This window comes from Mytilus galloprovincialis, chromosome 6 (genome assembly GCF_965363235.1).
Source record: "Mytilus galloprovincialis chromosome 6, xbMytGall1.hap1.1, whole genome shotgun sequence".
Lineage (NCBI taxonomy): Eukaryota > Metazoa > Mollusca > Bivalvia > Mytilida > Mytilidae > Mytilus > Mytilus galloprovincialis.
In genome coordinates, this window is record NC_134843.1 from 59,662,038 (window position 1) to 59,678,782 (window position 16,745).

The 16,745-nt window shown below is 30.5% G+C and overlaps 1 long non-coding RNA gene across 1 annotated transcript; it reads right to left on the bottom strand.

Annotated features, from left to right (window-relative positions):
• Window positions 1-4,694: 4,694 nt before the first annotated feature.
• Window positions 4,695-7,805, bottom strand: LOC143078233 (uncharacterized). The gene is made up of 3 exons (XR_012979122.1): window positions 7,765-7,805; window positions 6,775-6,872; window positions 4,695-5,150 (listed from the first exon to the last, which is right to left on the bottom strand). It is a non-coding gene; the product is annotated as an uncharacterized LOC143078233 (long non-coding RNA).
• Window positions 7,806-16,745: the final 8,940 nt, after the last annotated feature.

Consider the following 16,745-nt stretch of genomic DNA (forward strand, 5'->3'; position numbering starts at 1 on the left):
TTCTGCTACTCCACTCTTTTCATATAATTCAAATTTTGCAAATGTATTGCGTAGGCAAAATAACACAATGTTCAATACTGTTTGGGTTTTGTGTGGTTTGTAATGTAGGAGTGGAATACTAAAATGTCATAAAAACACTGGTTGATAAAAACACAACCGGGAACACCAAATACATGTTATTAGATGTATTATACGTCTCAGTAAAAATTTAGCTTGTTAGATCCAGTATCCGGTCATGCAGGCGAAGCGTGTCCGGGCTCGATACGCTGATCACTCTATACTAACTGAGTGAGGTTAACTTTTAATTATAGAACTGATGGTATGAAGACAACACAAAACTTTTCATTTTCCTCAAATATACGCTCGAATGGTTTAACATCTGAATCATGACAACAAACTATTGTACATCTTGTTTAATCTATTTAATTTTCTAAATTTCACGCATTTCATAAGCAACTTTTGATGAACATTGGACCAGGTGTAGTTTCTCTGGCTAACCAAATGAGTTCAAAATTGTTTTGTATAACTATTCAGTAATGCATATCCAAAATCCACATCATGTAATTCGCGTCTTAAATTAACTAATCACAGCTTAAAACTGAATTATGAGTTATATTTAAAAAACACTTTGTATTCTGAGGGTAGTGGGAAGTTATAAATAGTTCGAATATTCATAAAGTTTATAACTGGAATTACAATTTGTAGTATCGGGAAATCTCTTATTTTAAAAGGTTACTATGGGGACGGAATCACCAGTACAGTAGAAAAATCAATAATAAAAAAAAAAGAATATGTTAACTTACAATGTATTAATGACCTCAGAGAGTCGTAAAATTAGTTTATTTTTTTCTATTTACCCGCATTTGCGCAGAAATAAATTTCTTTCTTCTTGTCTCGTTTGTCATGAGACTTTGAGTAAAATAGGCATTTATCAGGCTAGTAATAGGAAGGCGCACAATAACAATTACATATCTCTTAATATGCTTTCTTATGAAAAAAAATGTTACCTAGTGATATCGTTTGGTTATTTTCAGATTGCAAATCACGTCGTGACTAAAACGACGTTACCACTAAATTCCATAACAACTCACTCTGCCTTTTCATCTAAAGTATAATCTAACATTGAATAATTGCATTTAAAATCAAATTAACGTGTTTCCAAAAGACGAAATTACGCGTTGCTGTCGTTAGAAGTTTTAGTTGAGGGAACAGCTGTTTTAGTTATCCAATTGTGGGACTTACTTAGAATATCACAGATCAATCAGATTTTGTAGAAATCCTAATACATATATTTATATATATATATTGTTCGGACAATTTGCAGGATGAGGGTAGTACTTCAAATTAAAACTTTTCAAAGCATCATGTAACGATGTGATGGTGATTATATGATTAAGAAAAAAAAAATTTTAGTTTTAAAAAAATGATATCTCAATGAAATATTTAAAAAAAGGTCGTACAAATCATTTGTATTCATTTATTCAAAAATGTTGATGACAGATCTTTGATGCGTTTTATATATTTTTGGACTCCGTGAGGTTGAAAATGTGTATGGTTCTCTGTAAAAATCTATGCATGTCTCTTTGTTGTGACTCGTTGTTAGTTTGCAGACTATTTGAATGTATCAACTTCTTTTTGTATATAATACTGCATTAGCTAAGAGGTTTGAATTATTTAACGTTTTGGTATTTCTCGACCTTTATAAGTTGTTTTGTGCAGACACATGATTCTTTTCATCTTCTGTTTTTTTCTCTCTTGTTTTTAAACTGGATTTCATCTAGTCTGTTGTAAATTCAGTAAATTCAGTAAATTAGTCATTTTTTTTGTCTTCAAAAGAATATAACGGAAAACGTTAATTGATTTATTTCTTTGACGGCAATTGCGTGAATTTAACTGAATCAGATTATGTTTATCTTTAGTTAGCTATTATACTGGAAATCATATTGATAATCTAGTGTATTGGATTAAACAGTAATTTACCAACATATACAAATGATTTACAAGTTCCAACTAGGCATATGCTTATACTTGAGAAGAGACATCAGTTTTGTATCAAGAATACTTTTTCTTGGAAAGTTCAATGATGCTTTCGAATGTAGCATCACACACGAAAGATGCATTCAATATAACAAAGATTTATTCATGTATATATAGGAATAAATGCTGCAACCGTATGCATATAAGTACAGGGGAGTTTTTCCTGGACTACTACAAACGTAGATCAAGCTGGTGTACTCTGTTCATGAATGCTTTAAAATATTGTACTGTTTTATTGTTGATAACTTAAAGTTAACTTTGTGCTCCAAAACGTTGATGTCAATTCCTAAGGAAATATGAATAATAAAGATTAAGAAAGAAGTTGAGTAATCTCATAATCAAACAATATTGTCTTCCAAATATATTCCGTTTTTTTTTTCATTTGACAATTATTCAAACCATCACAACTAAAATAACGATAAATCTCTATCGAAACATAACTCAATCTGCGTATAAGAAGGACCCGTGTGACTATGTGGTATCAGTTTTCGAATCACTGTATTACTAGCCTGCGCGAGACTGTGAGATTCTCTCAGGGCACTCCGACTTCCACTATAAATGAAACTGACCGCAACAAAATAGAAAAATGGTGCCGACGAGACGATAAAGACCAATCAATCAATTAATATTACTAGAAGGTTGTAGTATCAGCTGTTCTGAAATAGTGGGCATTCCCTGTCGACCGGTGTTAACTTGATTTAAACAGACATTTGAAAAAAAAAATAAGGATTCAATTGATAAGACAACTGGACTACATTGTAATAAGTCTCATTTAAGACTAAAACTAAAGATTTTCGAAAAACTAAGGATTTTTTTATCCCAGGCGTAGATTACCTAAGCCGTATTTGGCACAACGTTTTGGAATTTTGGATCCTCAATGCTCTTTAAATTTGTAATTATTTGGCTTTAACAATATTTTGATATGAGCGTCACTGGTGAGTCTTATGTAGACAAAACGCGCGTCTGGCGTACTAAACTACAATACACTGATACGATGTGTGGGTGTTAAAACTCAATAGTGGTATGATTTCGCTTTCTTAGAACAATATCCAATGTGTTGTCAGTATGTGCAATTATCAATTAACCAATCAATTTTTTAAATTTTCAATATCTATAGGTTGTTTTTGTCGTTCGGTCATATAGAACCATTACTCATGTATTAATGCAAAGGTATCTTAGATATATAAGTCCCTTTGATATCTTTCGTTTCCTTTTGCTACACCATCGACCTCTTTTTTATTTGAAAAAGAGCGTTTAAACATATAAGGTTGGACAGATATTTAAGCCCCAGTCACACTGTCACGTTTCAAGAGCTACGTTTTACTACGTTTTGAAAGCGTAGCGAAACGGGAATATAAGCAACGAAGCATATCGAAACGTAGTGATCCTCTGTTCAAAACGGGAGCTGTCCCGTATGTTTTGAAAATATAACAACAAACGTAGCGAAAATTGAAACGAAGTAGAAACCTAGGAAATGCGTATCAAAGCTGAGCGGAATGTAACAAAACGTACTTACTACGTGGGTCTTCACGTACTAATACGTAACAAAACGTGAGTAGAACGTAGCACAAACCAAGTAAATAAAATTGAGAATGGAAATAGGGAATGTGTCAAAGAGACAACAACCCGACCATAGAAAAAAAACAACAACAGAAGGTCACCAACAGGTCTTCAATGTAGCGAGAAATTCCTGCACCCGGAGGCGTCCTTCAGCTGGCCCCTAAACAAATATATAATAGTTCAGTGGTAATGAACGCCATACTAATTTCCAAATTGTACACAAGAAATTAAAATTAAAATAATACAAGACTTACAAAGGCAAGAGGCTCCTGACTTGGGACAGGCGCAAAAATGCAGCGGGGTTAAACATGTTTATGAGATGTCAACCCTCCCCCTATACCTCTAGCCGATGTAAACCTAGCTTTCAAAATAACGGGACATTTTTATTCAAAACGTAGTTTAAACGTAGCACTTTAAAACGTAGTTAAACTTGACAGTGTGACTGGGGCTTAAACGTACTTATAACGCATCTTTTGGAATTTTGATTCGATCTAAAGTGAAAGACACAAAAATGTATTTCTGCAATGCAAGTGCAAAAATTACTTGAAAGGTCGGCTTCAAAAAATGACCCTGTGAAACTTCTTTCAAAGAAACATCGACTAAATATATCGATTAAATACTAATCTGAACATTTCATAACACATAAGCATGTCAGTATACGATATCTTATTTTTGAAATGCAACTATCAATTATCAACTAGCAGCTGGTATCCATTCGGAAGATGTGCTTGAGCTTTTGATTTTGCCATTTGATATGGTACTCTCCGTTGTGAATTCTCCTCGGAGTTCGGTATTTTTTGTGATTTCACTTTTAATCAATCAAATTTTAAACTGTTCAACATCTATAGGCTGTGTATTTCGTCTGGTCTAATTCACTCATTCCCCATATCTTAATTTATATACGTCTTAGATATAAGTCTCCATGTTGAAGTCATGATACATTAAATCATGATATGATAAACATAAATATACTTCGAATGTCATCTTGTTTTAGTTATAACGCACATTTAAATCTAAAAACAAGAAACCGAAAGCGAATGCGAATGCTAGATTAGCTCAATACTCATTTAAAAAACAGTCTAACGATAACAAAATGGTAAACTTTATTAAAAAGCATACACCGTTTCTTTTTATTGTTTTGCCATAATGCAACATCTTTAACAATTTAATGTTACATCTGAATCAATCTGAAGGTACAAGAACTGCACTGAAAGTGTTGTAGACATCAAAGAGAGTGTATGCCCCGTTTGACATTCTTACCCAAATCCGATCTCCCTCTACTAGATCCATGCAGACAACTTGGGTTGCCATATCATATTGGTTACCAGTATATAGCCACACATAAAGGTCTAGATTCTTCATTAGATTAGTGTGACCCGCAACAAGGCCTGTCATCATGGTTACAGACACAATGTAAGTACCATTTATTTCTGCAGTAAAAACACCTGTAGTGCTATTGTAACCATCATCCGGACAAAGGACCTGGTTGTATTGGACACATGGTTGAAGATTATTTGTATTATAACCGCCGGGTAATGTCGCTGTAAATGAAGCTGTAAATAAAACAGTAAAATGAAATTTAATATAATAGATATATGAACGAGCTTTATACACTTAATGCATCGCAAAGCTTTTTTACGAACATTTCTCTTTAGATGTGTTTACAAATCAGCTCAACAATGCCAGTATTATTTAATTAAACAAGAACCAGAGAATCAACAACCCCCACCCCCCTCCAAAAAAATAAACTAAAAATGTGTTAGTAATTAAGTATAATATAACATCATAACACAAGCACATTCTTTTAGGTTAAGATAGTATTATAAAGAGAGGTTAAATTTACCAAAGGGGCATTAAAACTAATACGTCGAAAAGAAAAGTTACAACGCCATTGCAATACAATGTAGTAACAAATATTGTCTTTTATAGAGATTCATAATGAACCAAATTCAATGTCAACGTAGATTACTCAGTAGTGTCCTGCCATAATATAAAGATGTTGTAATCAAACAAAAATAAACACATTCTTCAAAAGTTTACATGTACGGGATTACAGGATTATATTCTATTATTAATTCAATTTCGACACTTGGAAGATACTACTTAGTTTTTATTATGTTTATAGATAAATTAATATTTAATATATTTAATTACCGGATTCTTTTAATTGTAGGAATTGCGTCAATGATGTTAGATAAACAATCCCCTATAATTTACTTGGCTAACAAGGGTTCGAAAAAAATCAAAAATCTCAAGGTGCAATTGGTGTATTTCTACATATAACCGGAGATGTTACAAATTATCCTAGATGCTGCTTTAGAACGAAGATGTAAATCCATTGGCTTTTAATTCGCTAACTTTGTCTAGTATGGTGAGCTATGAGAAATAATATTTCTAAACATATAATGATTGTTTACAATTGAAATGTATATTTAGTCTTCATTTGTTTAATGGATTTATTGCCGATTTCTAAATTCTTAAACATACCAACATACACTTTTCATTATCAGAATGATTATAGACAATGTTTTTTATGCTTATGTTATTAACATCCCCAGCAACAACGGAGGTATACTGTAAAGGTCACAATCTGACCCTTCTTTTGTAACTTGATTATTATCATATTACGATAAAATAGACATTATAAAACTATGTTTCGTTGTTTAATCGCTAGGAATAAATTTATTATTGAGACCGGAAACACGTTTATGTGTTAAATATCCTTATTCTTAAATGCTTTTTGTGATTTTTTTATGCTGAGGGTAAATACCAAGTGTTTAAAAAACAGCACATGTGCAAATACCATTATATCTAAGGTATTGGAACGATATGTAAAAGACTTTTCTCAAACTTGCTTTGATAGTCAAGAAATGTTTAAAAAAACTTAGGTTTAACGCCATCAGGCAAAATTGCCCTTAGATGATATTTGTTACTGTCTTCTGGTTTTGTTCATTGTTCATTGTTCTTGAACTTGTTGATGCGTTTTATATCACTGTTCGAATGAATTCACTGATCTTTTCTAATGAAGGTAAGTTCAGAGAAACGTTTTCGATGCAAAATGAAAAAAAACCATTTCAAATTAAAAAAAAAAAAATTCAGAACAATTTAAATAAAAGTTTAGACAGTGTGAAAAACTATGAAAAAATGTAACACTTTCAAATTAACAGAAAAGCTTACCTTCACATTGTTCACTTGTACCAAACATCAACACAAATAAGAAACATGTAAAAACATGCATCATCGTCATCATAGCAATTGACAGGTTGTAAGTGTATCTGCAAAAAAAAATATATATATATATTTTTCTCACTCAGTTAAAAAAGTAACAACAAAACAATTCAAAGATAAATTAAAAAATTCCTTCAAATCAAAACTATCTCAAACAGTGAAATGAATGTGGAGAAGTGTCAACTATTCGTTCTAGATCGATGTAAATCAAGACAGGCTCTACAGACGGCAGTAGAATCCTCAGGAATGAAATAATTACAATTAGTTCATGGACAGTTATTAACAGTGCCAAATTAGCATTGACAGAATTTAACAGTGAAAATTTTGTCCAGAAGGAGGTGACAACATTTCATAAACAAGGACACTATTTTATATGATATTTTTTCCGTAGACAAAATTTTAATGGGGGACAATATTTTATGTTTTATATACAAATTTTGAAATTAATTGTTGTACATAAACAAAAGCTATCAAACAATGCAGTAATATTCAAATATTAACGTAAAACTTTTTTTGAATTAATATCTCGAGTACTTTATAGCTTTAATATTTATGAAATTTGTAGCACAAAACAATGTCGAGTTTCAGTTTCCTTAGTGAAGCCAGAATTCGTTTTTGGGAATAAATCGCAGGCGTGTGCTACAAACAAAGTGATCTACCATTACTTTGCTATTGAATTTTCATTTCATGCATGAACAATTTGGAAAAAAACACCAAAAAAAAAAAGTTTTTTGTTAAAATTATATACAATGTGAGTGAACATTGACTCTTAATCATAAAACTGCGAGTCTTAAAAGTCATATATGTATATATCAAGTATGCTTTATATATTTGTATTATATATTTCAAAGGTTATAATAGTTTACTTCATAACACTTAGTACAATTCATCCCGCTTCTTAAATGTATAATTAAATGTATAATTAAACTGTTCACTAACCTGGTCTTACAATTTCCTCAATTGACGAATCTGCTCATGTGGGAACTTTGTCGGACAGGGAAGAACAGTCAGTTTTATAGTCATATAAATAATTAATTCATTCAGATTATGCAACATATTGCAAACACCACGTAATTAAGTAGGCGGTTGATAAATAACATGTATAATGTATTGAATAATATTATGATTATACTCGAACAAGTAAATCTTCGTATTGCTTATTACATTTGAAGATGACCATATTCGATCGTATGTGAATGTATGTGTCTGGATATAACTTCTTTGTGTGTGTTCAATATTTTCTATTATCACTGATATCTTCCTTTCCGTCATTGACCACTCGCACCATCGGGTTGATACTACCTGAATTTAGTACGATTTTCATATGATATTAAAGATATGTACCGTGTTGTAAATCCCATCTGATAATAGTTTATCTCACACGATAATCGTATATATATTTAATATATTGTGAAATCGTTCTTATAAGACATTAGAATATTTGACATTTTAACTGTTTCCACCATATATAAATATATATATATTCTTTCCATGTTGTGAATCCCATCTGTTAATTATAGTTTATCTGACACGATAATCATATATAATATATTTTCTATAGTGTGAAATCATTCTTATAAGACATTAGAATATTTGACATTTCAAGTGTATCTATCATAAATATATACATATATATCAAAGAATATATCGCTTAAACATGTTAAACACGCTAATTTATACATTAAAAGTTTGAATAGAAAGTACGCAATATTTTGCCCAAAAAAATTAGCTGCATCAGGCGTGTGCATATCTCATGGTGAAATCGGATGCATGACATAAAAATATTTGTGTAGCTTGAACTACACAAAATTTGAGTGAAAGTAAAATATATTTATTGATGTCTTACAAAAAAAATATATGTCTGTAGCTTCATTTACATAAAGTTTGAGTAAAAGTAAAAACATATTTATTGATGTTCGATAAATTGTATGAATTTCTATAAATTGTATGAATTTCTATAAATTGTATGAATTTCTATAAATTGTATGAATTTCTATAAATTGTATGAATTTCTATAAATTGTATGAATTTCTATAAATTGTATGAATTTCTATAAACTGTATGAATTTCTATATTTTTTATAAATTTCTATAAATTGTATGCATTTTTATAAATTGTTTGAATTTCTACAAATTGTATGAATTTCTATAAATAAATTTGTATGATTTTAAGAATAGTGTTTTAATTTGTGTTTAAATCTTTTTTCGTCTCTCTCATTATGCCCATCAGGTTCAAGAGTTCGTAACGGGTACATCCAAAATCTCTCTCTCTCTCTCTCTCTTGTCTACCTTGAGTATCCCAATTCTATTTATTTTTTGAGAGATTTTAGATACATCTTGCAAGTGACAATTCTTGAGCAAATATAAGATGTTTTATTGGACAACTACACCGCATAAAGCAGCTGTCCAGGATTTGAACTTTTAAAATTCTGAACAATAAACTCATCATAGATACCAGGATTGAAATTGTATATTCACGCCAGACGCGCGTGTCGTCTTCAAAAGACTCATTGGTGACGCTCGAATAAAACAATGTTAAAAAGGCCAAATAAAGTACGAAGTTGAAGAGCATTGAGGACCAATAAATCCTAAAAGTTAATCTATTCCTGACTTAGAAATAAGGCCTTCGAAAATAGTGGAATTAATTACTTTTGGAGTGTCAAGAACTCGTTGGAAGTACTTGATAAATTGCATGCTTATATTGGTGATTTTAAATCTGTTCAAAGTTTTGATTTTTCTACTCTGTATACCACATTGCCTCACATTCTCATTAAGAAAAAAATTCACACACCTTATTAAATGGGCATTTAAAAAGTCAGAATGTGAATATATATGTTCAAACTCTTTTAGGTCATTTTTTAGTAGCAATAAACAAAAAAACTATGTCAATTGGACATGCTTTGATACTATGTATGCCCTTGAATTTTTACTAGATAACATTTTTGTTCGCTTTGGGGATTCCATATATCGTCAGATTATCGGAATTCCAATGGGGACTAACTGTGCACCACTTATTGCGGACCTGTTTTTGTATTGCTATGAGTTGCAATTTATGACAAAAATAAGCAAAGACCCATCGAAACAACATCTGATAAACAAATTTAATAATACTTTTAGATATTTGGATGATATTTTGGCTCTCAATAATGACGACTTCAAGTATGTATATTAAAGAAATTTATCCTGTTGAACTTACTTTAAATAAAGCTAATACTAACAATGACCACTGCCCTTTTCTCGATCTTGATATCTATATCACTAACGGAAAGCTGAATACTAAAATTTATGATAAAAGAGATGATTTTTCATTTCCTATCGTTAATTATCCATTTTTAGATGGTGACGTTCCCTTGTCACCATCTTACGGTGTTTATATATCTCAACTTGTACGATTCGCTCGTGTATGTAACAATGTTTTAGATTTTAACGAGAGAAATTTATGTATTACTGAAAAAATATTACACCAGGGTCTTCGATATCACAAACTAGTCAAAACATTTACTAAATGTTATCATCGGTATAAGGACATCATTCGTAAATATAGCTCAACATGCAGACTTCTTATACGTTCAGGTATTTCACATCCAATTTTTCATGGAAATATTCTTTATAAAGCACAAAGGTGTAAGTATTCACCTCAAATACTAACAAAACCTTTGAATAGACTTATTAAGAAGGGATATAGTTACGATACTGTTGTCCGGTCATTAAAGATTGCATATTTTGGCGTTAATATTGATTCACTTATAGGGTCTTTGCATCGGAACTAAACACATTTATTCAAAAACCAGTTGTTGGCATGACACGGGTTATGTTCTTCTCATATATGTTATGATGGTATGATACTAAACCCCTAACGGGAAGGATTGTGCCTGATGTTCATATGATGAAATCATAATCTTTCAGTCAGTTTAATTGAAGTCTGGAGCTGGCATGTCAGTTAACTGCTAGTAGTCTGTTCTTATTTATGTATTATTGTCATTTTGTTTATTTTCTTTGGTTACATCTTCTGACATCAGACTCGGACTTCTCTTGAACTGAATTTTAATGTGCGTATTGTTATGCGTTTACTTTTCTACATTGGCTAGAGGTATAGGGGAGGGTTGAGATCTCACAAACATGGTTAACCCCGCCGCATTTTTGCGCCTGTCCCAGGTCAGGAGCCTCTGGCCTTTGTAAGTCTTGTATTATTTTAACTTTAGTTTCTTGTGTACAATTTGGAAATTAGTATGGCGTTCATTATCACTAAACTAGTATATATTTGTTTAGGGGCCAGTTGAAGGACGCCTCCGGGTGCGGGAATTTCTCGCTACATTGAAGACTTGTTGGTGACCTTCTGCTGTTGTTTTTTTTCTATGGTTGGGTTGTTGTCTCTTTGGCACATTCCCCATTTCCATTCTCAATTTTACTTATCATTTCAAAAATTCAACGTTTTGTTAACAGCTTATTTATAATTATGAACATATCAATGATAACTCAAGTCAACACAGAAGTGCTGACTAATGGACTGGGGATACCTTATAGTACATGTTGCAGACCATAAAAGTACAAGTAAAATACCTTTAAAGGTCAATGAATAAATCTGATTTTTGTAAAGGAAAAACATATAAAAATATATACAGCTGTAGATTGTGTAATTGAATACATGTTTTGTAACACATTTGTGAATAATAACGTTGATTATTTTTCTTTGCAAAATTTGTTTAAAAAAATAAAAAAATGTATAGGGATTTCTTTCTTTTTTTTTTAATGTTTATGTCGTAGTAATGAAAAGGGATATATTACCTTTATTTATTTAGCAATTTGGGTGTTTGTCAATGCATGTACTTGTGATAACGACTAATTGACTAACTTTGTTTGTGTTGACTGAATCATTCATGTAAGCTTTACTATTACCTCCTCGAACTAGTAAATTCTACCCGTGTTATAAGTTTTTTTCCCTACAACGAGTTCTTTAAAGTGAACTTTATATTCAAATTCAACATGCCCCACATGATGCTGCATGAAATTCAGTTATTTCTCTGTTATTTTTTATGTTTGAAGATGCATATTGTTTTAATTACAAAACTGTCAGTCATCCCAAAAACCTGTCCGTTTTCGTTTAAAGAAATGTGTATAATTCTGCATATAGTCCCAATGGTCTATACAAGGCTTGTTTGTCAGAACAGGGGTTATTGTCTACATATATATTTAGTCCATAAAATAGCCACACTATACCCATTTAATAAGAAAAGAAATCATGATTGACTTAATATGTTCAATTGAATGTTGAAGGCATATTTCTTTTTATCAGGAAAGTTTTAACCATTTTTTGCCTTTTTTTTCAAGTGAAATTTATACCTTGTTTGGTTTAACATTGAATATTATCCCATTTTTTACAACAGCGTTTTCTTTTCAAAAATTAATAAAAGCGTGTGAAATTCGTTCGCTTTTCCTGAAGTGGAAATGTGCTATGTTAGTTAATATTTCTAAAGATAATGATTATATACATTAAAAGTGCATATTTAGCTTTCATTTCTTAATGAATTGATTACCGATTTTTGAATCTATATCATACCAGCGTAACATTTTCATTATTAGAATGAATATAGTAAGGGTTGATGCAAGAAAGGTCGCAATCCGGCCCCCCTTTTGTAACTTAATGTTCAAATTTGCATTTTGTTGACATTATTCCAGACCTATGTACGATTGTTTAAAGACTAGGAACAAAATAGGTATTTTTGTTTGAAAAAATACATGAAACGTTGTTTATGACCATAAAGTATGATTCATCTAATTTTTCCATCAAATTCAAAACTATATTACAGTATCTAAACTTCGATATGACATTAATTAACTTGCCATTTTCGTCTTTGAACTTTTTTTCTTCACTGCTTGGTTCTTCATAAAAAACACCACAAAACAATAGTAATAAAAATAGTAGTAAGAGTTGTGTATTCATGATAATTTTAACATTTTACATTCCTCTACACATTTTATAATGTCAAAGAAATCAGGTTAAATGACTGCAATATGAATCCGTAGTAACCAATGAGATAAAAGAAAAACTCATGTTCTGTATTCCTAGATCTTTTGATAAAAACAAACAATATTTACTTGTGTGTATTAATAGCATTTAATTCAATAATAATTAAATTAGGTAATTGCAATTATATAACTTGGTATGATTTAATTGACGATGTGTTCGATACATTTTTTACTGGTCACTTTCATATGCTAATTAGTTTAGCCGGAGAAATATTAGTCAATGCAATTTACCTCGTCTGGTTTGGTCATTCCGATGCATGAGGTAACATTGTTTTGAAAGCTAGTACACAGGTAAAAAGGGGTAAAAAAGTGATGATTATTATCTAATATTCAATGACATGTTATGTGAAATTGTGTCTGTAGTGCTAGTCAGGGTTCAACTTTGACACAAAGATAAATTCTACACAATTATGAAAAAAATGCAAAATTAAACAAAAACCAATAGGGAAAACAATTGTGGTATTACACTTAATAAACGGACACAAATTGAAACAAGATATCCTATTAATGTTTTTAGTTCTATAAATGTATAACAAGTTGTATTCATTCATTGAAATATGATTTAGATTTGTATAAACTACTAACTAATGTGTGAATTATTAGAGTCTAAAAAGGAGTTTAAAGGGTTAAACAATCGATAAAATGATAATTGAAAACATTTGTAAATATCCTTTTTTTTTTTGCCTTACATGTATGAAATTAAACCTTAAACAAAGTATCATTTGTCATTTAAAAAGATCCTTCTATTAACAGTACCTTACCAAATGGAGAAATGTGAATTGATCGGCGGGATTGCAAACATTGTATGTAAATAAACTCATCATAGATACCAGGATTGAAATTTCGTATATACGCCAGACGCGCGTTTCGTCTAAAAAGACTCATCAGTGACGCTCGAATCAAAATATGTTAAAAAGGCTAAATAAAGTACGAAATTGAAGAGCATTGTACGACATTTAAATGCGTTCATAAACAATACCATATAGTAAACTTAGTTTATTATAAAGTTACACGTAACGTTGTACCTTACAATTCTATGGAATTAATTTGAATTTGAAAAGAAATAAAAAAAGACAAATTTATGTATAGCTGTGATTGTTTACATATACACGGTAGAATTTTTTTCATGTTCTGTTTTTTTTATGTTCTGTAACATGTTTTTGATTAATAAAGTTGATTATGAAACTCCTTTGTTTGCAATTGTTAAAAACATTTTACAATGTATTTGTTCATTTAAACTATAAATTTATGGACCTGTAAAGTATTTTAAAATGTTATTGAACTAATTTGAATTTTGCAACAGAAATAGCATGACAAATTGTAAGTCAACTGGAGTGGTTATATTTTTTTCATGTTCTGTAACATGTTTGTGAATAATGAAGTTGATTATAAACGTTTTTTGTTTGCCAAATTTGTTGGAAAATTAGATGTTACTAGATTTTACTAAACTAAGTGTACATGTATATTTGAATTATATATATGTTGCAGTTAACAAAAGGAAAATTTTTGAATTATATACATTTTAGTATCTAAAAGGTTGTCAATACAGATTTCTTTTGTTGTTGTTGTTCTTTTTTTTTTTTTTTTTGGTATACGAGATTACATATTCATTATAAAAAAAAAACTTTCAGCACACATTATAATAAGCCAAAAACATATGTTATTGAAAAATTTCCAATGCAGATAAACATGTGGGAAAAACAATATCAAAAGAATCAACGTTTTGTTCCGTCCGAAGACTGTTTATAATACATTAAGAAGAAACATGTAAGAAGGAAATCTATAATGATCGCAATTGATGCCTCAACACAAGTGAAAGAAGAATATAATATAAAAAAATACATTTTGTGATACATATATGAAAAACCAAGATCACGTTTTATGTATAGGAAAAAATACATTTAAAAAAAATACATATGAAAAGTGATTTTCTTAATACTAAAAACAAAATATAGGAGGGAGTTTACACTGTACGTATTGAACTGGATAACCAAATGCTTTTTATCGAAATTGAAAAATAGTAAAATAAGTAAACATATTTTTTGTTGTCAGCTTCAAAACAACTTCTTCTTTAACGGAACATAACATTATATGAAATACGGCATTTTTAATAGTGACTTTAAATACTGTCTCTCTTTTCATTTATGAATAATTAAAGTATATTTGTTCAATTACACGTACACCAAATATATTCAGTTTTGTGGTATTACATAATTTATTTAGTCGGCTTCAACATATAATGACTGTGTTTGCGTCCTTTGGTGACTCTTATAAACCAGCACATTTTCTTTTGAAATTAATGAACATTATACATGTAAAAGAAACCAAGAATACAAAAAGAAAGAGTCATATCAGCTGTCCCAAACTCGAATGTGTGCACTGTCTAACAGCTACTGTTATTTTCTTGATGTTTTTTTTTTTTTGTAATTTGTTATATCAGATGTTTTCTCGATTTGTATCATAACTGCCAAAAAATGGAACAGTTTTAATCTATCCGAGTTTCCCTAAGTCTTACCTTAACAAAAGAACATAAGTTAATTATCTTAAATAAAGAAAGTTTTTCCAACACATTGGTAGACTAAATATTCTCTTTTTTTTCACTAAGGTAAGGTGGGTGATTTGAAAAAAAAACACTTGCAACAAGATGGGTTTTTTTCTCAACATTCCCGGTTTTTTTTACAGTGGGTAGGGGTCACAAAACAAAGTATTGTATTTACATTTTATGGAATTGAACAAAAATAGATAGATGTCATAATGCTTGTTATTCTGCTATCAATGCTAATTTTTCATTTAACAAATTTAAAAGTTTTGTGCACCTTGGATAGAAGATGGCTTTTGCAAGACTTCTCCTCCTACAAATGCATGGACTATCGATCCAAGTTTCTGTAGTGTTTCTCTCTTTTGCTTTTGTTTTGTGGGTAACATTATTCCTCTGTGACAATTAGCAATTAGAAGTCCTGTTCATATTTATTTTTGCTTGTGTGCCTTTTCCGTTGCATTGATGCTTTTTTTTTAAATTTCAACGATTTCAATATAACTACATTAATTTTGTATCTGTTTTAATTGACCAACTTGTCGTAGAATTTACCACACACTATTGCCATCTGTCTTTCTCATTCCCCGATTTATACAAGAAAACATTGACATTTGACGATCGTCAGCGAGAGCGATTAGTATCTACATTTTTACGGTGCGAAACCGAAAACAATCAAGAATTTGAAAATAAAAAAGTCGACCATGAAAAGGTGATCGGCTTTCAAAGAAGGTGGTCGGCACACCCGCCTTAAATGCCGAATGAAAGACTCTGACTGACTAGTTTAAAGTGAGAAGGCTTATTTAAATACAAAAATACAAATACAAAAATACATTTAAGGTATTACACAAATCTGCAAATATAATTAAATCATAATATCTGTCCATGAATGAGTAATAAAATAATATATACAATACTATTTGACATTCATAAACAAGAAATATTATTTCAATATATCCTGTATATGTAAATATGGATAGCTAAACGAGTATTTCATTGGTTCAGACTGGCCAATGTGATGTTTAACCAAAAATAATATTCCCCTCTGAACATCATATTCCATTGTCATATTCCCTTTATTCCAATTTCTCAAGATTATACTAGAGTATACCAAAATATAATAAATAGAAAAGTCTAAAGAGCTTTCGGATATTTTTTGCCAGTTAACAAAAATGGCAAAACGGTTTCATGTCGCAGACGAAGATAAAATTGAAGGTTTAAAAAACAAAGATTCACTGAAAACTAAAACAATTACTGCAGTTCCAGTTATAAGTTTCCGACAGTTTATTGAGGAGAGTGGAAGGGTAAACACCAAGTTTGAAGGGTATGAAGTTTTCAGAACTCGACGCTGAACTAAAGAT